Raw genomic sequence first — 23,874 nt, forward strand, 5'->3', positions numbered from 1 at the left:
AGTGCCCTTCTTTCTGAAGAAAAAATCTCCCAAACGTTTTTAAAAGAGAAAAGTATAATACAGTTGACCTTTGAACAACATGGGTTTGAACTAGGTCAGTCCACTTTTTTCAATAAATACATATGTATACCGTAAATGTATTTTCTCCTCCTTATGGTTTTTTAACTTTTGCTTTTCTCCAGTTTATTTTATTGTAAGAATACAGTATATTATACATACAACATACAATATATGTGTTAAATGGCTGTTTATGCTACCGGTACGGCTTCCGGTCAGCAGTAGGCTATTATTAGTAGTTAAATTTGGGGAGAGTCAAAAGCTATACGTGGATTATATACCCACATTGTTCAAGGGTCAACTGTATTTAAAGATCACTAATCCCTGTGCTAAGAGGCTTTTAAAATTCAGATGTTACATTTTATTGGTAATATGAATAGACCTACATATGTTCTTCAACAGGAAACCTTGCTACTAGTGAGTAATGGAGACAAGATTCGAACCCAGGAAACCTGGCCCTTGAACCCTTGTGTGCACAACCGCTGTGATTCAATAAATCTTTATTAAACCCCACTGGGTACAAAACCTGCTTCTAGATGCAATCACTACTTATGAGTCAGCAGATAATCTCTGAGCAATACAACAATTAAGTGTCATAAAAAGCTTAATGGACTTCTAAAACAGAGTCTGTGGGGAAAAGAAAATTATAAGAATATACATGAGTGACTCCGAACCAATGTGGAATTTCAGCACCCTGTGGCTGTTTGATTTCATGACTGGTTTCTACTTTCAACTTGCAGGTGGTGGTTCATATTTGGAACTGAAACTCTGAATGAAATCAACCTTTGCTTTCAGACTCAGAGATCTGCCCTTGAGATAATCAGAGCTTTTCCCAGGGTCCCCAAACAGCACTGGGCACCATACAGCCTGTTGCCGTTCAGATGACCACATTTAATGAATTATCTGGGACAGAATGAGCTCGCCCTCAGCAGCTCAGAGATGAGAATGCCTTCAGGATTCCACTCGATGATTCTACCCACCACTCCTGCTAAGAGCCTTCTTTTAGGAGTGGGGAACCCAAACAATTCTGAACGGTCTGATGTGGACAACTTGGTAACATCGGACAAGTCATTAGGAAAATCCTGGAACTAACAGAGTGTTTTCTCTGGCTGGAAACCCTGCTGTTAAAAATAACACAAAGAAAAACATATTTGTCTCTGACACACAATGGATGTAGAATATAATTATGGGCTGTTTTGGTCTGGGAGGTAGACAAGGGAGGGAGTTGCCAAGGTCTAGAAGACAAAGGAGAAAAGACAGTGTGTCCGACCCCAAGCTCTCTGTGGCCATTCCCACGGCCTCCTGGTGACTTGGTTTCCTGCTCAGGTAACAGCAAAACCTGACTCTTCTTGCAGGGCCCAGAAAAATCACAGGCAGGTAAGAGTTAACCATGTAAGTCTCTGAAGTGATAAGCTCCTATCAGTAGGTGCCAGTAAAAAGTAAATTAATATCACTTCTCTAGCCTGTCGAGAAAAAAATGTCGCATATAATTAATGTAAAAACGTGAATATCCTAGCTCCTTTGACACACTTAACATTTTGTATTTTAATTACTTTATAGAAATAATAGTTGCCACTGGGAGTTATTTCAGGAACACATTAAATTTTTTTAGAGACCCCTAAAAGGAGAAAAAAATAGCAGGAAATGTAGAAGGACCGCTTATCGTGTTGTATATTTCAGTATCTCTCTGAACCAGGGTTTCTTGATCTGTAAAGGGGGAATGAAAAGATTCTGCTAATCCCACTGGGCTGTTACAATGATAAGATGAAGGAAAAGATGAAAACACTTTACAAACAGTCCAGGACCACAAAAGTAGTAAATAAAAACAATCATCAACACGTGGAGCATGTATTCTGAGAACTGTGCAATATATATTTTGTCATTTAATCCTCACCACGCCACAATTATCACTGCCATCCTATGGAGGAGAACACTGAGGCTTAAGGACATGAATTTACTTTTCTAAGGTTGCACAGGTAGGAGGTGGATTCAACACCCAGGCATTCTGATGTTAGGGGCAGAATTCTCTGCCACTCGAATTTTCTGCAATAACTGTGGTAACCCAACCATTTAACATGAATATCAATGCAGGTGCTAATCTACATTAGCTGATGGCCAAATTTCAGGAGGCTCTCATTCTCAGACATTAGTCAGTTTTTAAAATAGTTTAAATCCTGTCCATGTGCTCCTAAATAGTTTTGCTTTCAAAAGCCCAAATTCCCATTGCACAGGTTATCTTTATTCTTAACTCTGTGCTTTCACCTTATGCAGTGTATGAAAGAGAAAAAAAAAATGTGATTTTCATTGCCTTTTAAGCCTTGGTGGACCTAACTACTCATATCGCACCCTGATGTCCCCAAACTAACCCCTTTAAGTCAACTTTGCAGACACACAGCTACCTTCAGGGATTGTTATCACATCCATATCGCAGGCAGGACTGTTTACTCAGTCTTGCTAGTAACTGATGCAAACAGAAAACCTCGTACCACCAAAGTAAGGTTTCCTTCTGAAAGTACGCTTTAAAAACGAATTTTATCAAGCATTCCCCCACCCTAGAAGCCTTTATCTGTCTTAGAATTTACAATTCCTGCTTCCCTCAAGTCCAGAAACTCTGATATCTCAAACAGGATATTTTTCTAGTCTTATAAAATGCCTCTGTGAGAAAAAATATACAGACACACTTAAAAAAAAGTGCAATGTTCATAAACCTGTTTCTGTAATATTCCACGGGTTGTATTTTTGGCATTTTGCAACTTGAAAATACAGAAATACACATAGTCCCAATTTCAGTTCTGTTCGAAGAGTTAAAGAAAAAAATAAAAAAGAGAGAAAGAAACCAACATCTGGGAATAATCCACAAATACAGAGAGTATCTCAATTCTCAGATCGTCCTTCTAATCTTTACCTACGCATTTTTACAGCATTATTCACAGGGCAAAATCAGCATAACGCATAATGCATCACTTGTTTTTCAGCTCTATTCAAAAATCTCAGTTCATTCAATAAAAAAGCCCTGAAAAAACAGCCCTGAAGCATGAGCACTCAAATATTCAGTGTGGGAAAGCCATGCTTATTGATTCAGTGCTTCCTGCCAAGAGAACAATGCAGAGAAAGAGACCTCAATGTTTCCAAATAATTTCTGGCAATAACTCAGAAGAAAAAAAAACCCGTATTTACCCATACCTGGAGCTCCACAGGTGAAGCGGCCGTTAAAGCAGAAAAATCTAATTCGGCTTCTGGAAGTTTTTGTCTCTAATGGACTCCGGGGTCATCCTTCCGAGCTGTCAGGTAAACCCCCCTCCATGTCTCTACTGTTTTCTTTTGCCGTTTTTCCCAGTGAAACTCTTTTGTCATTTGCATAAAAGCTACTTCCAGCCTATAGGACTTTTTGAGTAGCTACTTGTTAAATTGGCTGTCTTGACATGCTCTTTCAAGCATGACATCATAAATCTCCACGGAAACCCTAACCCCACCTGCTTACATGCCAACGTTACCTGTCGGGCGAAGACTTAAACAATCATCTGAAATTGTTCATTAATGAAACCTTTTTAAGGGCTTTGCATCTCTGTACAGTATAATTTGTGCTGTTGGCAGAAACTCTGCCAAGAACGGTGGCTTCATTTTCAAAGCCTGAGCTGTTTTGCAGAAAACAATGATCAAAATTACAGGCATTCGTTGTTAATCTGCCACTCCCTGTCCAACAATGCGCTTAATCGGTCGAAGAAAAACCTACAGTGGGCCATGTGCCTCTCTCTGCAGGATAAAGTTACGTTGAAAACTTGGGTTTTGAAAAACCTTCTACGAATACTTCTAAGGCTTTTCCACTCCTCTCTCCAGCAACCCCCTTCCTGCTTTTCACCAGCAAAACTTGCAAAACAGGTTCTTTGCTGGAATGTGAGTGAGAGAGAGAGAGAGAGAGAGAGAGAGAGAGAGAGTGTGTGTGTGTGTGTGTGTGTGTGTGTGCATTTTCTCTTGGCCTCTGTGTTTGCAGAGGTGGTAGGAGAAGGTGCTGAGAATTTTTTTAACTCTTTCCTAACATACTCACATCTTTTGTACGTTTGTCCTAGTTTATATATGTTACCACAATAGCACTGAAATCCATGTTCTTGACTCTTCTTGGGAAGGGTCAGTAGGCTCTAAGATGTTCAAGCCTTTCATTCATTCACTTTTCACTATCCCATATTTTATGGAGTCCCCCAATTTGTGCCCAATCCCTCTTGGTGACACTGGGCTCAGCACCTTTTCTTCTCAGCTCTAAATTCACCCCAGACACACCGCATACCCTCAAGTCCAAGATCCATGATGTCGAAAGGTTTGAATGGGACTTCCTCCAAATCTGTGAGAATTTATAATAATATTGTCAAATGGCTGTCGAGTGCCATCATGGAAAATTCTTCAGTGGGGCTGAGCAGGGAGCTGGGAAGCACCTGAAGGCAGCTTCCAGTAGCATCTACTATAACACTGCAGGGTCCTGGGAGGAGCAGGGGCTGAGAGTGCAGCCTGCTCTAATTTGCCATAGCTCCTGCTGCAAACTGCAACAGGCTCAACAGCTCTGCCCTCAAAGGTCAGAGAGCAAATACTAACCCCCCCACTCCCTGGCCCCATGCTGAAGCTGCCCAGGTATTTGCAGAGAGGGTCACAGGTAAAAGCAACATCTTCACAAACTCAGAATGGCTCTTTGCATGGAAGCAACAGTAGATGCTTTGGATCCCCAACCTTGACTCTTCTGAGAGTTTTGCATCACCATACTTCACAGTCCACAGATAGGATTCACCTTCTAAGGGAACCGAGAACTACATGGGTTTAAGATAGCAGCTCGAGTTGGAACACTGCTCAGAGGCAAGACTACGTCAGAGATTCAATTACTGCGTCTGTGAGATGAAAACACATCCAGATGAAGGCCACGCTCGTGCTTTACCCAGTGGGGCACAGACAATGCAGAACACACAAAAACAAGAAATAACCAGATCTAGGCTTTGTTCGGTGAAATTCAAAGATGGAGTGGAGGCTCTATTCAATTTTAGGGTTATTCCTCAAAATTCCATTAGGGAGAGAAGCATGGGAGAGTTGATGCAGCCATCAGAGTGCTTATAAATTATGCCACATCTTCCCTTTGGGTTATTTAGGAAATGACAATATCTCAGCTTTTACTTACGGAATTCAAGCTTGGAAAAGAGAGGGAGAAGAGTCAGAATCTGAAAGTCAGGCAAGTGGAGACAGTCCCACAAATAACTCAGATGTAAAAGCAAATAGATTAACCCATTCATTCATCACTGACCGAAGACACTGTATCCAAAACAATGACATCATTATGATATGTGACAATCCTGAACTATTTAGAGTGGGGAAAGTTTTGAGCAGTAATCTCTGCAGTAAGGACAACACATGTGAGGGCTGTGCAGAAAGGCCCAGATTTGCTGAAAGGTGACCAGTCCATTTCTGATTTTTCCTACCATCCCCCAAATGAGGAAACCATCAAGTAGGATGAAGCTTTAACAGCATTGCAGCATTGCGATTTGCCTAATAGCAACGTAGCACCACAGTAACCCAGTCAAAGCTCAATAGATGCATACTCCTGGGCTATTTTGTTTCTAAATTTAGCAACATTTTAGGTATCCATGATGGACTTGGATGGCATATAAATTCTTTCTCTTGAATTTGTTTCATCAAACCTATTTTATAACAGACATTGAAAACTGCTCACTGAAAAAGTCCATGGAAAGATAGGAACACAAATAACTGGGGAAAGACACTGGCTTTCACCACTGATGGCCTGAATTTTTGTTTCTTAAAAACATGAGTTAGAAGTGTCACGTAGAAAAGGAATACCACTTGGAGTAGGAAAAAAATCGTACTTTCGTAATGAAAGTAACCAATCCTTGTGTCATTTAAGCCTCATAACAGTAGTATGATGCAAGAATGATGGATATCCCCATGTTGAGAAAGGGAAAGTGAGCCTAAGAGAGGTTAGGTAACTTGAGTGATGGCTACTAAGCATTGGAATCTCGATTTGAATCCAGGCAGATCCAAGATTTGAATCCAAAACTCATGTGCTTGGTAATTCCCTGGCGGTCCAGTGGTTACGAATCCATGCTTCCAAGGCAGGGGACACGGGTTTGATCCCTGGTCGGGGAACTAAGATCCCACAGGCTGTGTGGCGCAGCCAAAAAAATAAAATAAAATAAAAAACAAAAACCCCACCAAAACGCATGTGCTTAACCACCAGGCACTGCTCTCCCTAGTTTAATAAAATTCCTTGTAATTGACATGACACCATAAAACTTCTAGAAGACAGGCAAAACATTCTGACAAAAATTGTAGCAATATTTTCTTAGATCAGTCTCCCAAGGCAAAATAAGTAAAAGCAAAAATAAACAAATGGGACCTAGTCAAACTTACAAGCTTTTGCATAGCAAAGGAAACCATAAATAAAACAAAAAGACAACCTACAGATGTGGAGAAAATATTTGTAAATGATGTGACCAACAAGGGCTTAATTTCCAAAATATACAAACAGCTCATACAACTCAATATCAAAAAACCCAAATAATCCAATCAAAAAATGGGCAGAAGACCAAAACAGACATTTCTCCAAAGAAGACATATGGATGGGCAACAGGCCCATGAAAAGATGCTCCACATCGCTAATTATTTGAGAAATGCAAATCAAAACTACAATGAGACGTCACCTCACACTGGTCAGAATGGCCATCATTAAGAAGTCTATAAACAATAAATGCTGCAGAGGGTGTGGAGAAAAGGCAACCCCCTTACACTGTTGGTGGGAATGTAAATCGGTACAGTCACTGTGGAAAACAGTGGAGGTTCCTGAAAAAACTAAAAAGAGAGCTGCCATATGATCCAGCAATCCCACTCCTGGGCATGTATCTGGAAAATGTGAAAACTCTAATTTGAAAAGATACATGCACCCCAGTGTTCCTAAACAGCTCTATTTACAATAGTCAAAACATGGAAGCAACATAAATGTCCATCAACAGATGAAGGATAAAGATGTGGTACACACACACACACACAGACACACACACAATGGAATATTACTCAACTGTGAAAAAGAATGAAAATTTCGCCATTTGTAACAGCATGGATTGACCTTGAGATTATCATACTAAGTAAGTCAGACAGAGAAAGACAAATATGTGATATCACTTAAATGTGGAATCTAAAAAGTAACACAAATGAACTTATTTACAAAACAGAAAGACTCACAGACATAGAAAACAAACTTATGATTCCCAAAGAGGAAGAGGGGAGGGATGAATTAGGAGTATGAGATTAACAGCTACAGCCTACTATATATAAAGTAAACAACAAGGCCCTACTGTATAGCCCAGGGAACTATATTCATTACCTTATAATAACCTATAATGTAAAAGAGTCTGAAAAATATATATACACATATTTATAACTGAATCCCTTTGCTGTACATCTGAAACTAACACAATATTGTAAATCAACTATGCTCCAATAAAATAATTTGCTTATAATTGGAGATATTAAATAGTAACTAAACTAAGCTATGCTGAAAAGATTTATTTAGCAGACTAATCTGAAAATATATACAGCCGTCCCTTGTTATCCACCAGTGACTGGTTCCAGGACCTCCATGGGTACCAAAATCTGTAGATGCTCAAGTGCCTTATACTAAATGGTGTAGTACAGTCAGCCCTCCGTATCCTTGGATGCAAAACCTGCAGATAAAGAATGTGGACTATACTGGATTGTAAAGGGCAACACAGACTCTCTGCACATCCTCTCATATATACCAAGTCAACAGCTGGTATGGGGGCTGGAACAGTCCAGACCAAGATGTTCCATCAGCATAGCAGCGTTGGCGGAGCAGTGGCATTTGTTTAGCTCTGGGCTGTGTGGAGGCCTGCAAGGGCTTCACGGAACAGGATTAACATGTTACAGCTCATAACCCTGGGACAAACAGAACCACTACGAAACAGATAAGGTTAACAAAACAGCAGGCTCTCAAAAAGCATCTTCAACCTGAAGTTCTGCTGTAAAGAAAAACTGACCAATGTTCAAAAGAATAAAACAAGGATACATTCTGTAAATCAAGAGCACACTAGAGTATCACCAAAAGCATAAGAACACTTGGATTTTTTAATGAAACAATGGAAACCAACTGTGGTAATTCCCTAATGCTAAGTCCTTGATCTGTGGCTCTGTTTTTGTTTGTAGATGTCATTTGCTTTAGAAATTATCCATTCACATTTAGTCAGCTTTTTCTATGGTACTGAGGTGATGATTAATTTTATGTGGCAACTTGGCTAGACTATGGTGCTCAGTTGTTTGGTCAAACAACTGTCTAGATGCTGCTGTGATGGTATTTTTAGATGTGATTAACATTTAAGTCAGCACACTTCTGAGTCAAGCAGATTGCCCTCCATAGTGTGGGTGGGCCTCATCCAATCAAAGCCTTTGCCTTAAGAGCAAAGACTTAGAGTTTCCAAAAAAGGAATTCTGCCTCAACACTGTAACACAGAAACCCTGCCTGAGTTTCCAGCCTGCCGATCTTGGACTCAAGGCAGCAACATCAACTCGTACCTGAATTTCCAACCTCCCAGCTTGCTCTACAGATTTCAAACTTATCACTCCCTACAACTGTGGGAGCCAAGTCCTTAAACTGAATCAGTCTCTTTCTCTCACGCTCACTCTTGTTCTATCTCTAACCTATGGTTCTGTTTCTCTGGAGAACCGTAATAGAGCAGATACTGCCAATACGCTTCTGTCCAGTCTTGTTTCCTGGCTCAGGTCCTGGTCCTCTTCTATCTCTGACTGTGTAACAGTCACTTTCACTTGGAGCTCCTACCGTCACGTCAAGTGCGATTTGTCGAGACTAAAACTTTTTTTTTTTTTAATTTATTTTTGGCTGCGTTGGGTCTTCGTTGCTGCATGCGGACTTTCTCTAGTTGTGGTGAGCGGGGGTGACTCTTCGTTGTGGTGCGCGGGCTTCTCATTGCGGTGGCTTCTCTTGTTGTGGAGCACAGGCTCTAGGCGCATGGGCTTCAGTAGTTGTGGCACGCAAGCTCAGTAGCTGTGGCTCATGGGCTCTAGAGTGCAGGCTCAGTAGTTGTGGTGCACGGGCTTAGCTGCTCCACGGCATGTGGGATCTTCCCGGACCAGGGCTCAAGCCCGTGTCCCCTGCATTGGCAGGCGGATTCTTAACCACTGCGCCACCAGAGAAGTGCCAAGACTAAAACTCGAGTAACTGTTTAGTATTAATGAGTGTGAATGGTATATAATAAAGAATAAACATATTTGCTATCAAATTAAGATGAAGGAATATAATCAAGTCCATTGGTTATTATACTAGATATCAAAGGACTGAATTTTCCTATTAAAGACAAAGACTGATACATTAGGCTAAAAAAGCAAGCCAAGTTATATGTCATTTCTAATACATACTCATTAATAAAATTTGAAAATAGATGGGTAAAACATACCAGACAAATGCAAACAAGTTTAAAGCAAGAGTGACAATGTTAATATTAAGAAAAGTTAACCACACACTAAACAGAATGTAAAAAGACATAATTTAGGAAGAAGGGCTAATCATCGCAAATTTGTTTGCAACAAATAAAACTATAAAGCAAAAATTCTTAAGAATGCAAAAACAGGATAAAAATACAAGTATAGTGAGTGATTTTATTATACTTTGTTTAAAACTGAATAGCAGTAGAATAACAAAATAAGGACTGAGAGCAATGAGTGATAAAAACAACAAACCTAAAAAACAAACAAACAAACAAAACAACAAGAAACCTGACATATATATGTGCATGCATGGGCATATATAAAAAGCACAAAATAGGTAATTTTCCGTGAATATTTATGGCACACTTACATTGACTGCATATTTGACTATTCAAAAAAATGTTTTTTAACAAATCCTTAAACAAATTTAAAGGTAGGAACTTTACAGGCTGCATTCTCTGATCACATCCAGTGAAATTATAAATAAATAATGATAACCTCAACTACTTGGAAATGAAATATTCCTCGGCAATCCTTAAATAAAAGAGAAAAATCAAAACTGTAATTTTCACCTTTCTTTAAACAATGAAACAGAAAATATTTCATACAAAACTGTAGGACAGGGAATTCCCTGGTGGTCCAGCGGTTAGGACTCCACACTCTCACTGCCAGGGCCGGGATTCAATCCATGGTCAGAGAACTAAGATCCTGAAAGCTGTACGGCACAGCCAAAAACAAAAAGAAAAACAAAACAAACCAAAAAAAAACAAAAAACACCCCCTGCAGGACATGGCCCAAGCTGGCATCAGGAAATATTTGCCCTTAAATGCCTTCATTATTAAATAAGAAATACTAAAAGTAAGTGAACTCAATACACATTCTAAGAAAGTATAAAAGACAACAACGATAACTTAAAAAACTAGGAAAAGGCCATTAACTATAATAAAAGCTGTGAGTAACAAGATAGCAAACAATAATATGGAAAAGAAAAATAAATGCAAACTGATTCTTTGAAATAACAAATAAAGCTGGTAAACCCAAGAGAGTACACAAATGACATTTGTTCTCTAGAAGCCTGTATGGGCACTAAGCTTCCTGGTACTTAACCAGAAGTAAAACAGATGTTGTACAGAGCAGCTGGAGAAAGAATCACAGAGATGGGACAAGTACACAGCTGACTTGGAAGAGCGACGGTTCTCACACTTTTAATATTCAGCACTCTTTCATATATGAGAGTGTTCCGGTCTAACTGAAATGGTTAAAAGCTAAAAGGAAAGAAAGAAGGAACAAAGGAATGGGAAAGGAGGGATAGAGGGAGGCAGAAGGACCCAAAAGATGGAATCCACCCGCAGTAATTACAGTGCACACACCCGTTCCTTTCTCAGGTACATCGCTACCTCAAGTATTACACCAACCACCTGCTCTCCCCTCAGCATCTCGGTGCTGTCCGAGTAGAACTGTTGACTGCCCCAATGGTGGTCTCAGTAAGTACTCGTGAAACAAAGTCCTCACACATGCATTAACCCCTAAGTACCTCTTAGGTGCAAGCAGGAGATGGAGCGAAGCCTCTTACTTAACTGTAGTAAGTTGCACCTCCCTCCACACTCTGTCAAAAATCAACACCTCGCTTCAAAGCTCCATCTGACAGCCCACAACTCACTCTTCACGATTCACCTTCACACCTGCACAGGGTCTGAAAACCTCAGATTAGGGCAAGGGAAGGAGAAAGAAAAGGCCAGACACGACAAAGATGCCGAGATGGGAAAACAAAATGAGGCTGGCGCAAAGCAGGGCCCTGCGAGGGCAAATCTGAGAGCCTTTCAAAAGGAGGACACTATAGAATTGTGTCGAAAAATCCACTGAGCTTCAGACCAGATCTTCCCCCCCATATTCCACCTCCAACATCAGATCCCAAGTGTTAACACTGGTGTCCTTTTCTCCCCATTCCTCTTGTGATGGTGGCTGTAACCTTCAATGGTACTCCTCTAGATCTTCAGTGGGTCACACAGTATGGACGGATGCAGACAGCTTAGTGACTTGCACAGGAGCTGGCACAGGTGGGAGAAGAGTGGGAACCGGGAACCAGAAACCAGGTTTTGGGGGGCCTCCCTGGGTGTTCCTGCCTTTCTGCTACACTGCTGCAGTTCTTCGTACCTTCATCCTTCTCGAATGAGTTGCCAAGTCATTCTCATTTTTTCTTTTCCTTTTTAAAAATGTTATTTATTTATTTATTTATTTTTGGCTGCGTTGGGTCTTCGTCGCTGCACACGGGCTTTCTCTAGTTGCGGCGAGTGGGGTTACACTTCGTTGTGGTCCATGGGCTTCTCATTGCAGTGGTTTCTCTCATTGCAGAGCACGGGCTCTAGCCACGCGGGCTTCAGTAACTGCAGCACACGGGCTCAGAAGTTGTGGCTCTAGAGTACAGGCTCAGTAGTTGTGGTACACGGGCTCAGTTGCTCCGTGGCATGTGGGATCCTCCCAGACCAGGGCTCAAACCCATGTCCCCTGCATTGGCAGGCAGATTCTTAACCACCACGCCACCAGGGAAGTCCCCATTCTCATTTTTTCATTCGTATATCTGATGTTTCATCATCCTTCCCTTCCGGCTGAGCACCATGCCTACTGACACTACCTTGGACGTTATCACAGCCACCTGGACACTCCATCCGCTTCCAGCCAGCACCCAGGCTTTTCACATGGTCCCTCCTGCGTAGCACTGGAAAGCTAACCTTCAAACTTGGCTTTTATTCCAGTTCCGGGTTCAAGGCTACAGCGGTACCCTGTGTCTGCCATTCTGAGCTTTCTGCCAGATATTCAAGGTCCAGTACAATCTGACTTCCCTTTACTTAACTCCACTGACCTCCCCCACCTTGTCCAAATGGCACTCCCACCTCACTTAGACTGGCCTACTCATTGACTCACCAGGGAGCCACCTCCATTCTTGTCACATCACTGCCTCTCCTGGCCACTCCCCTCCATCAGAATGTCTCCACACCTTCATCATATCATTCAGACCATAATCTGTCAATAACCTTGCCATAGATATTTGCTGAATACCTACTATATACTGGGCATTGAGGAAATAGATAATTAGGACAGTCTCCTGTCACCAAGACCCTCAATTATTCCATGAGACTCCATTCAACTTCTCATCTCCTGTATGCAATCTTCCCTCTCTGAAATCTCCCACTGCTCTGAATACAAGCTTTCTCATAACATTCCACCACTTTCTAACATGTCCCATAAAACAAGAGTCCCCAACAATAATTCTTCAGCAAATAGGTTTGGGAAACACGGCCTATTTCATTCCTCACCAACCTGCTCCCAAATCTCCAACCTGGGATTCACAATGCCTTCTGGCATATTAAAAGATCTGACCAGCCCTGCAATGTAGAAATTCATTTAACTTTGGTTAACCAAGAATGTCCCCAAATTAGAAACTTTCTCCCCATTCCCCAAACAGCTATTAACAGCCCAGGGATCTAGGATTCTGTAGAACATACTTTTACAAAATGCTGGTCTCGATCATTGCCGTTGAGAACGTACACTGTTTCGTGCTGCCCTAATGGCACTGGCCTTGACTTCCCCAGGAGAATGCTCTCCTTGATGAGAAGAGTTTTGACATGCATTCAACACCTGCTACAGCAGAGATATATTATCTCATGTAATCAGCACCCCAACATGATTATCTGTCTCATTTCTATGGTTAAGAAAAAGCCTCAGGGAAATGGTCTGACTGGCCTGCAATCACACGGCTGAGTGTCTTAGCATATATCAACTCACTCATATTGGATCCAAAAGTTGGTACTCTTTCCACTAAAGCGATGTACACTTGGCAGGGCAGGTATTGTGTTTTGTATTTTTTGTATACTGCCCAATGCCAAGCTCATAGTGTAGGACCATGATAAGTAACCATCTGACTGAATTAATCCAAGAAAACACTGCAGGGGGAAGGATGAATAATGGCGAAGAAGTGAGCTTGATGAGTGAGGAGAGTTAGGACAATTCAGATGTTTGCAATATAACTTCTGCATCAATGTGTGGACTGCACCCCACCGGTCTTTTCTGGATTCCTCAATACCAACATTTCCATCTAATTTGGTGGCAATTTTCTCTAGGTTTTACTGATTATCACTTTCCAGGTGTCTCCTGCCACCGCACGGCTCTACTTCGGCTTTTGACTTCCCCCAACTTTCCCACCTACTTACTCCCAGGCACCCTTCAGCAGATTTTCCGGTAGAATCTTATTTTGATTCTTTTTTTTTTTTGCAGAGCCCTTCTTAATATAGCACTGCTCTCAAAATGTGTTCTCCTGCTCTTCCTCAACACTAATTAAAATGAAAGCTAACGCGGGGGTTGGTGGCACCCAATTAAACATGGATCAAAAGCCATGCGTTATGAATGATCCCTATTCAGTATTCTTTCTCTCTTTTTCTGTACCCTGTATGATTAATGTAAACTCGATGTCAAGTTCACAAGTAAAAACGACACCCCCTTGAATTTAGTCTTTTTTCACTGGGTCCCCACCACACCTCGTACTACGTAATATTCCAAATCTGCTGAAATACACCTCCCCCACCCTCTAAGCCACAGTGCAAAATATCAGTCTTCTGGGAAATATTTCCAGGCCAGCTCCTTCATCTGATTCCTTGAGTAGCATCATCTGTTAAGTATCATAATGCTCCTTCTGCTTGTTTTTTTACTGTTGTTTTCCATCACATCCAACTTTAGATGACTATTGTTTCCCTTTGACATATCTAATAGTATTTGAAATTTCTGAGAACAAGACTTTTTTTTATACTGATTCTTTCAGTCCTATCATATTCTTTATTCACGAGCCTCTGGTAGTTCATTAAATACATACTCACACATACACTAATATACATTCTCCAAATACACTGTGTAATCCCATTATGACATGTGCTCCTTTCATCTGAAGGCACTGCTCTGGCAATAGAAACATTTTCTCAATTTTCACCTTTCTCAGATACACACCACGATTGATGCCATGGCTTCTCTTGTGCCAAATTCCTTTTCTTCCCCAAGAGGCTGGTACTTCAGCCATTCTGGGATCACCACTAAATTTCTTACATATTGATGCTGGGCAAACTGCTCCCCCATTCCAGTCCTTCCTTATTTCTTCAACGTTTTGGAGTATCTTTAGATTCTGTCACCGATCAGAAAGATGGGATAATCTGGAGGGTAAGAGCAAGGCTCCCAAACCCAGGTAATAAGATTAAGTCCTGGTGCTGCTGCCTACCTGCTGTGTCACTTTGGGCAGGATCTAACTGCTCTGTGCCATTCTGTTAAGTAAAGTTCATAATAAACAGTGCCTACCCCATTGGGTTTGGGGGAGGATGGACTATACTTATATGTGTAAAGAGCAACAGAGTCACAATTTTGGTGGCTGCCAATAATATGTAGTCCTTGTAGGTCTTCTCCACTTTTCCACCACGATAAATAACAGCTGAGAAAACAGTGCTAAAGAAAAACTGAACATTGAACTAAGATTCTCTACGTGCATGGCAGTCTGTGTAAGGGTATTTCTTCCCTCTTCCTGTTTTGACTTGGTATTATTATTTGCTCTGCATACACTGTATTAGATTTCTTAACTGCTAAGAAGTTGTTTCCCTTTCCCTTAAGATTTAGGCAAGAAATTGGTCTGTAAACCCCAATTCGGTCATTAGTTTAAACAGCTAAATATGTTTCTGATGCTAAACATGGCTATTCTACCGTCATCTTCCACTTTGGATTAGAATAAAGTAATAGCTCGAAAGAGGAAATTCTTAGCTGGGGGTCTATCTCCTTTACTATAACTTACAAGCTTTTCATTTGTTTATCTATTTATTTACAAAACATGTATAATTGTATAAAACCTATCCCCCTACAATGTTAGCCTTTTACCAGATCCCAAGCCCTCCACTCCGTCTATGGTCTTAGTGTATCTTTAGTTCCCATTAGCCTTCCCTTCCAGGCTTTGCTGATACATTGATCCATGAATATCAATGCATATTTGTGAATTTTGAACACTTCACATATCTGGGTTGATCAGGGTTAAGACATATGGGATAGACAAAAATTTGATTAATTTGGAGCTTTTCATACATGACGGAGGGACTACATCTATCCCCAAGGTATAAACTGAGAGCCTGAAATCCATGGCATGAGGCATGATCCAATGTGATGGAAGTTCTGCTATGACACAATTAAATTCATCAAAAACAAGTCTAAAGATGTCATTATATGGGGATTAAGAGAGACAAACCATTATGGATAAAAAAAGCTACAAGGATATACTGTACAACACAGGGAATACAGCCAATATTTTATAATAACCATAAATGGAGTATAACCTTTAAAAATTGTGACTCACTATCTTGTACACCTGTAACATATAATACTGTACATCGGGACTTTCCTGGCAGTCCAGTGGTTAGGACTCCATGCTTCCACTGCAGGGGGTAAGGGTTGGATCCCTGATCAGGGAACTAAGATTCCGAAAGCCATGCAGTGCGGCCAAAAAATATATATAGGGGACTTCCCTGGTGGCGCAGTGGTTAAGAATCCGCCTGCCAATGAAGGGGACACAGGTTCAATCCCTGGTGTGGGAAGATCCCACATGCTGTGGAGCAACTGGGCCCGTGTGCCACAACTACTGAGCCTGCACTCTAGAGCCCACAAGCCACAACTACTGAAGCCCGTGCACCTAGAGCCTGTGCTCCGCAACAAGAGATGCCACCACAATGAGAAGCCCATGCACTGCAATGAAGAGTTAGCCCTGGCTCGCTGCAACTAGAGAAAGCATGTGTGCAGCAACGAAGACCCAATGCAGCCAAAAATAAATAAATAAAATAAATTTATAAAAAACAAACAAAAAATATATATATATAGTACATCAACTATAATTCAATGAAAAAAGGTGCCATTACATGCAGATGTAAATATATGTTAATATATTTATATTACATATAAATGTGATTGATGCTAGTGTACAGATAGGCATAAAGTGTTATGTACAACAAAGCAGATAAAACCATTCATTACATTTGGGAAAGCTAATATAAGGAAATGGGGGTGGGGGAGGATTTCTTTCTTAAACTAAATTCCACAGCCAAAATCTGCATAAACCAAATATCCCTGTAGGTGCTAGAACCAAGATGCTGTGGTGAAGGGAAGTGACAGATGCCACTTCTGGGCCAACATCTTTAAGAGGCTGTGCAGAACCACTGGCTCTCTCTTTCCCTGTCATGGTGACTTGGAATCCATGTGTTAAGATGGCATCACCACACCATGGATATAGCCTGAATCACAAAGTCATTGCAAGGACAGCTTCTCTGGAGAGGTGTGCAAATAACTGACTTTGTGTGCATGAGAAATAAAACGTCCTTGTGTCATATCACAAAAAACCTACAGGGTTTACTTGTTACGCAGCATAATCAAGACCATCCTGATTAACACGTCAGTTGTAAGGTATACCTCTCCTCTTGGCTCCTTTCTCTTTATAACTCCCATTTGAATGGGGCCAGCCAGCTACTGAAAGCTAGCATGCAAGGGGGAGAAGTCAGCAGAGGTAACCTGCACCCTCGTCTGTGATCTGTGACATCAAACGCCTTCCCCACAATAATATGTTACTTGCTTTGCCCTAAAATCGTGTTACCCTCATTCTTCAACTGGGAGGCACACAGCACAGCCCTTGAAATCACAGGCTCCCTGCGACTGGCAGTATTTTGATCTGGTAACACTGCCTCCTCTCATCTATGAACTTGGCTTTTCATCCAGAAAGCTTCCTCTACTGAAGGTAAGGTCAAGATCATATAAATTGTTGGTAGCAAACTTTCCTTTTTAAAAACTATTTCACTTTCTACATTCTGTGTATACGTCACAGAAACATTCCATAGGTCCTTATAATTTCCTTGTTTTTTGCAAGACGGAGGCTTTTTGGGGTTTTTTCCCCCTCTTTCTTTCCATTGTTGATACCCTTAATTGTTCTCAGTGAGTTACTAAGGAACAGGAGTAAGAATGCCTTCATTCTACTACCTGGAAACAGTGTTCACTTCTCTCTTTTTTTTTTTTTTTTTGCGGTCCGCGGGCCTCTCACTGCTGTGGCCTCCCGTTGTGGAGCACAGGCTCTGGACGCACAGGCTCAGCGGCCATGGCTCACGGGCCCAGCCGCTCCGCGGCATGCGGGATCTTCCCGGACCGGGGCACAAAGCCCTGTCCCCTGCGTCGGCAGGCGGACTCTCAACCACTGTGTCACCAGGGAAGCCCCAACAGTGCTCACTTCTTAATACCTGCTCTTCTGATTCAAAGGCAGTTAAGACTTCTCTTGTCTTCTGTCTTTAACTGTGTGATTTTCATGATTCTTGACAAAATCAGTTATATACCATCTGAAAAGGAGATGTCAGTCAAAGGAATGGATGTTTATTTTTTAATTGATGTAGAGTTGATTTACAATATTGTGTTAGTATCTGGTGTACAGCAAAGTGATTCAGTTATATATATGTTTTTTCAGATTATTTTCCATTATAGGTTATTACAAGATATTGAATATAGTTCCCTGTGCTATACAGTAAATCCTTGTTGCTTATCTATTTTACGTACAGTAGCTTGTATCTGTTAATCCCATACTCCTAACTTATCCCTCCTCTCCTCCCTTTCTCCTTTGGTAAACAAAAGTTTGTTTTCTATGTCTGTGAGTCTGTTTCTGTTTTGTATATAGATTCATTTGTATTATTTTTTAGATTCCACATATAAGTGATTCACATGATATTTGCCTTTCTCTCTCTGACTTACTTCACTTAGTATGATAATCTCTAGGTCCATCCATATTGCTGCAAATGGCATTGTTTCATTCTTCTTTATGGCTGAGTAATATTCCATTGCATATATATACCACATCTTAAACCAAGTGACTGTTGATGGGCACTCTGGTTGTTTCCATGCCTTAGCTATTGTAAACAGTGCTGCTATGAACATTGGGGTGCATTTATCTTTTCAAATTAGAGTTTTTGTCTTTTCCTATGTATGCCCAGGAGTGGGATTGCTGGATCATATGGTAGCTCTATTTTCAGTTTTTTAAGGAAACTCCATACTGTCTTCCATAGTGGAGGAAGGGATAATGTTGAGCTTGAACTTGAAACTCTTGTTCCAAGTTCCATAGTACAGCTCTTCACTAATGGATAAAGTTCTTTAGAGGCTGTTTAAAAGACTAGCATGGGGCTTCCCTGGTGGCACAGTGGTTGAGAGTCCGCCTGCCGATGCAGGGGACACGGGTTTGTGCCCTGGTCTGGGAGGATCCCACATGCCGCGGAGCGGCTGGGCCCGTGAGCCATGGCCGCTGAGCCTGCGCATCCGGAGCCTGTGCTCCACAACGGGAGGGGCCACAGCAGTGAGAGGCCCACTTACCGCAAAAAAAAAAAAAAAAAAAAAAAAAAGACTAGCCTGAACTAGAACTTGAGATGGTTCTGAGTAAACAGACTGATAGATATCTTCCTTATCTTCACTTCCACAGCTGGCAGCGTAATTACATGCAGGCTCCAGATATGCTGGACTACATACAGTAGACAGTGGAAGTGGTGCCCCACTCACCAGGCACGGAGAAAACAGCTCTAGTGCCATTTCCACATGGACACACAAGAGAGACACTAGGGAGACCTGAGGGGCACTCAGAGACAGCAACAGGTCAGACAAAACGCCTCCTGGACTTATGAACCCCATTTCAGATACTGTCATTGTTCATGTGCTTATCTCCTTATTTTAACCCTCCACAATGTTCACGTTAAAGGAAAATAACCTTTATAGTTCTCTCACTCTTTGTACTAAATGGAAGAACACATTAGACTTTTAAGTTAAAATGTACAGTGGTCCCTGGGAGCCATGGGGGATTGGATCCAGGACCCCCCTCGGATACCAAAATCCAAAGATGCTCAAGTTCCTTACATAAAATGGCATAGTATTAGCATATAACCTATGTACATCCTCCCATATACTATAAATCATCTAGGTCACGTAATACCTAATACAATAGAATGTTATATAAATAGTTGTAAACATAATGCAGAGGCTATAGAAGTAGTTGCCAGAGCTCAGCAAATTCAAGTTTTGCTTTTTGGAGCTTTCTGGAATTTTTCTTTCCCAATATTTTCTATCTGTGGTTGGTTGAATCCAAGGATGTGAAACCCGCAGATACGGAGGGCCGACTATGTTCCTCTTTCCTCCAAAGATTTGACCACATTAGATATAAGAATACACATAAACTAATATTCTGTAGAATACTATATACCTAGTTAGTTAAATAGAAATTCTGTGTGTAACTAGGAATAAGGACTGAAAATTTATTTTCGGAAGGGTTTCTGAGACTAGGAGTGGACAGCTGGCTTCTGTAGGAGAGAGGCCAGTTGGACATCTGTTTCTTCACTAGAAAAGACATGAAAGAAGAGCATTTCCAAACTGTAGAGTCACACAGTGACGATGACCGAGAGAGATGGCTGAACTACAGACCTTTCTGAACTCAGAGCTATTTCAAAAAAGTAACTTCCTGTAAAGGTAAAATATATACTGGAATCTATTTTCTATGGTTATCTCATATGCTCGGGAATTGAGTAAGATTTCTCTTTCTAAAGAAATGGCAATGGAATGAATGTCTCTATTGCCTGACCCACTGTGAGCTACATAATTTGTTATCAAAACTTTAGAAAAATGAAAGGCAGAGGAAGCAAACACCAAGGTCAATAACAAGTGGAGAGACCACAGACTTGGGAAATTCAGACCCTGGCTGACCTGCTGGCTTCTTGACTTGAGGGAAATTGTTTAGCCTTCCTTAGCTTCTTAGCCTCAGTCCCTTCTGACTGACCAAACTGTCATCAATCTCTTTACCCCTGGATTCCCCACTGCTATCTGTACCAAACAAATGGTACCTATCACATTCTAATCGTATTGGAAATATTCACTCATTCATTTATTCATTCAACAAAAATTAATCATGCCTAATTTCAGTTGTGTGCTCCCATAAATGCTGGCTTTACAGAGGTGATTCAGACAAAGTTCTTGCTCCAAAAGCATATTTTAGATGGGAGAAGAAACATAAGTAAAAGCACAATAAAGGCATGATGAGATGCTACAATACAGGTACTGCAAGATGCTATGACCAGCTCAGCAGGTGTGACATTTAGGCTGGATCTGGAAAGATTAGTCTCTGTATGTGAATGCCTTATATCTTTTACTGACTTGAAGGCAGGGGCCATGCCTCTTTGTCTGTATTTCTCACAATGCCTTTTCCATGGTAGGTACCAATTAAATATATATGGGATGAATAAGTGAAAGAAATCCAAATTGGAAGCTTCTAATGAAGGAAAAATACAAGCGAATTTCAGAAATATAACAAAACTGTGCTCTGACAATGGGAAAAATTAACTCCTTCAGGTACTCAAATATGTGTTGATAAAGAAGTGAAATGACTTTAAACACTAATTTGAAAATAAGAGCCTCCGAGGCTCTTCTTCTGGACATCACAAATCAGAATACTGTAATGCTAAGAGCTGCCACTGAAACAGAAAGAGAATCCATCATTTTCTTTCTCAATACTCTGTGATATAGGTATTATCTTCCCTTGACAAATGAGGTAACTGAAACAGAAAGATTAAGTCATTAGCTCCAAATCATACAACGAGCATATGGTGGAGACTGGATTCCAACCCAGTCCTGCCTGACCCCAGAGCCAAGCCTTTTTGCTGCCAGATGATGCAGCTTCACAGCCTGACTGCCTCACAGGAAAAGACATGAGTATGCTGGGGAGTCAATAAAGATTCCGTCTACTATTATGCAGATAAGCTCTATCACGCAATACTGTCATCTGCATTTTTTTAAAGATAGTAGAAGAGAGTAAAGGAAACCTTTGTGCTTTTCAATAATTTAGACTGAAGAAAATTCTTGACTGACTTATTTTCAAAGTCTCCAGTATAAGTTTTCAACCAGGAATCTTCCAAGTGTTTGAATTCATATTTCAAAACATAAGGCGTGCTCTGATTCTCCTGATGTTTGATACCAAGGCATTAGAACCTGAATTCCCTTAGCACCGAGATATTTCACGTATAGTACTGGATACAGCATTTTCGTCACGTTATCCTTGACTTCTCTCACTGGCACTCCTCACTAAGGCCACTTTTCTGGGAAGCAACCAAGAAAACAGCCACCAGAAGACTATGTGGTGTTTAGAAACTCCATATCTGGAAAGTGCATCAGACTTGTGATATGTGCATTCCTCCTTATGGCCGGTCACGTGATCTTTCTGTAAAGGAAGCCTGGAATAATCCATTGTCAGAAGGTCAGGGAGGAACAAAGTGTGCTGTGGAGAAGAGGACAGGAAAGAGGAAATGGGCGGTAGGAGAAAAAGAATGAAAAAGACAGAAGGTGAAGTGCTGTCTATAGGAATTTCCTAAGTCGTCAACTAAGCTTCTCTCTAATGTTTACAGTGCTGATTAAGGTTCCTTTGCAACACAGCAGCAGAAGGAAAAACGTACACACAGATCCACACATCACAACCTTTCCCCTTTTGGATAGTCAGCTTGGAATACACAAGAATTCATCTCAAATTACCCAACGAAGGGGCAACTGACCAGCCGTGGCCAGACTACATCATGGCGGAGATGCAAGTGACAGGAGATTGGAGCTTGAGGCCACTCAGCCACATTCATTACTCTCTGTCTTTTGACACCATCGCCCTTTACAACCTTCTGGTTATTTTTAGGTTCCCCACATAATAACTTTATCCAAAGCCATCATCATCATGGTAGTAGCGACAATTATGACATCACAAATAATAACAGTTACAGCAATTGAAAAAAATTTTAAATGGAAAATTTACCATTTTTGACAGACTAATTTCTCTGCAAAATAATACATTTTAACTTCAAAAATATACATTTGCCTTGCTCACTCAACACAAATCAACTCTCTAGCCTCCTTCACCCAGATCGCTGTCCCCTATAGTCTCTTTCTCTCGCTCTCTGTCTCTCTCTCTCTCTCTCATACACACACACAGACACACACACACACTCACACACACACACACACAGGTCCCTTACACCTCATACATAGACCATACTATCTGCTCTATACGCAATGATTTTCAACTAATAGAACAGTGGAATAAACAAGGATTTAGACATAACTGGATTCAAATTCCAACTTTTCTTTAGCAAGTTGTATAACCGTAACTGTCCTGAGTTTCCTCAATCTGAAGAGCACTGGATAAAGTATGATGCTTCACATATTATGACACAGAGAGAGGCACAAACTCCATTAATTAAATGGACAGTGTCCAACTATCAATAGAAAATAGAGGTATTTTTGTTATATGTCAACTATATCTCAGTAAAACTGGGATGGGGAGATAAATTTTAAAAATAAATAAATAGAAATAAAAGAAAATAGGGGTATTTTCTATATATGCTTGAAATGAAGATGGCCATCCTTTTCTTATTTACTGAAGAATTAATCTGCTCATCTCTACATCAGCCCGGATTCTTCTTTTGTTTCTCTTCTTCTGGGCCCACTGCCTCTTGGGAATGTGAACTTTTCAACATACAGTTCATGAGGCTTATTTCACATTTTTAGGCACTCTGATGAAGATTTCATAGAAGAGAAACTTCCATTTAAAGGGGCACAGGAGATTGAGGATAAAGTATAGATTTAAATTACTCAGGCTGGTGCCAATCTCCATTTCCACGGACGATCAAAAGCCGAGTTAGACATCGCTTTTGTAACTAAGTGGCAAGAGAGCAGACTTAAAACACAGGGCTTGTCTCGCTACCTGTCTCTCTACTAGTTTCGATTAGTGTCGAAATCAATAACAGCCTGCCCTTGTCCCGACCAGCCCGATGGCTAAGTGTGCTCTGCGTCTGTTACCACGGTCTCCATCCGCAGATGGAGACGCCCATCTGTGAGGGGTACAGAGGAGGGTGGCCCCCCATCTCCTGTAACCCCAAACCCACTCTGTCTGCTAAAAAGTAACTATACACAGCCAAGAAACAAAAACATCCCGAGCCACAGTCGGGTGATATCTGTGTGGCTGTCAAGATAACCTGAGAAAACAGGTAGCTGATGACAGCAGAAAGCCAAGCGTGCAAAAGGAAAACATCTCCGATTAGAAAAGAAAAAAGAGCAGAAAACAAAACCCTAATGTCAGCTTTTTAAGGAAAAGGGGTTTATCACAAGTCTACCCCTTTGCATGCTCTGTTTTAGCCTGAAAAATCTATGTACGTATGTATGCATGTATTCATTCATTCACTGTGCCCAGAACTCAGTGCTATCGGG

General features: G+C 41.0%; 1 protein-coding gene across 6 annotated transcripts in view; it reads right to left on the bottom strand.

Annotated features, from left to right (window-relative positions):
- The window catches only part of KIAA1217, a gene marked incomplete at both ends in the record, with an annotated part of 334,999 nt that overhangs the window by 300,267 nt on the left and 10,858 nt on the right, over positions 1 to 23,874 (bottom strand). The window lies entirely within an intron of this gene.

The sequence above is a fragment of the Hyperoodon ampullatus genome (genome assembly GCF_949752795.1).
Source record: "Hyperoodon ampullatus genome assembly, chromosome: 3".
In the NCBI taxonomy this organism is placed as follows: Eukaryota; Metazoa; Chordata; class Mammalia; order Artiodactyla; family Ziphiidae; genus Hyperoodon; species Hyperoodon ampullatus.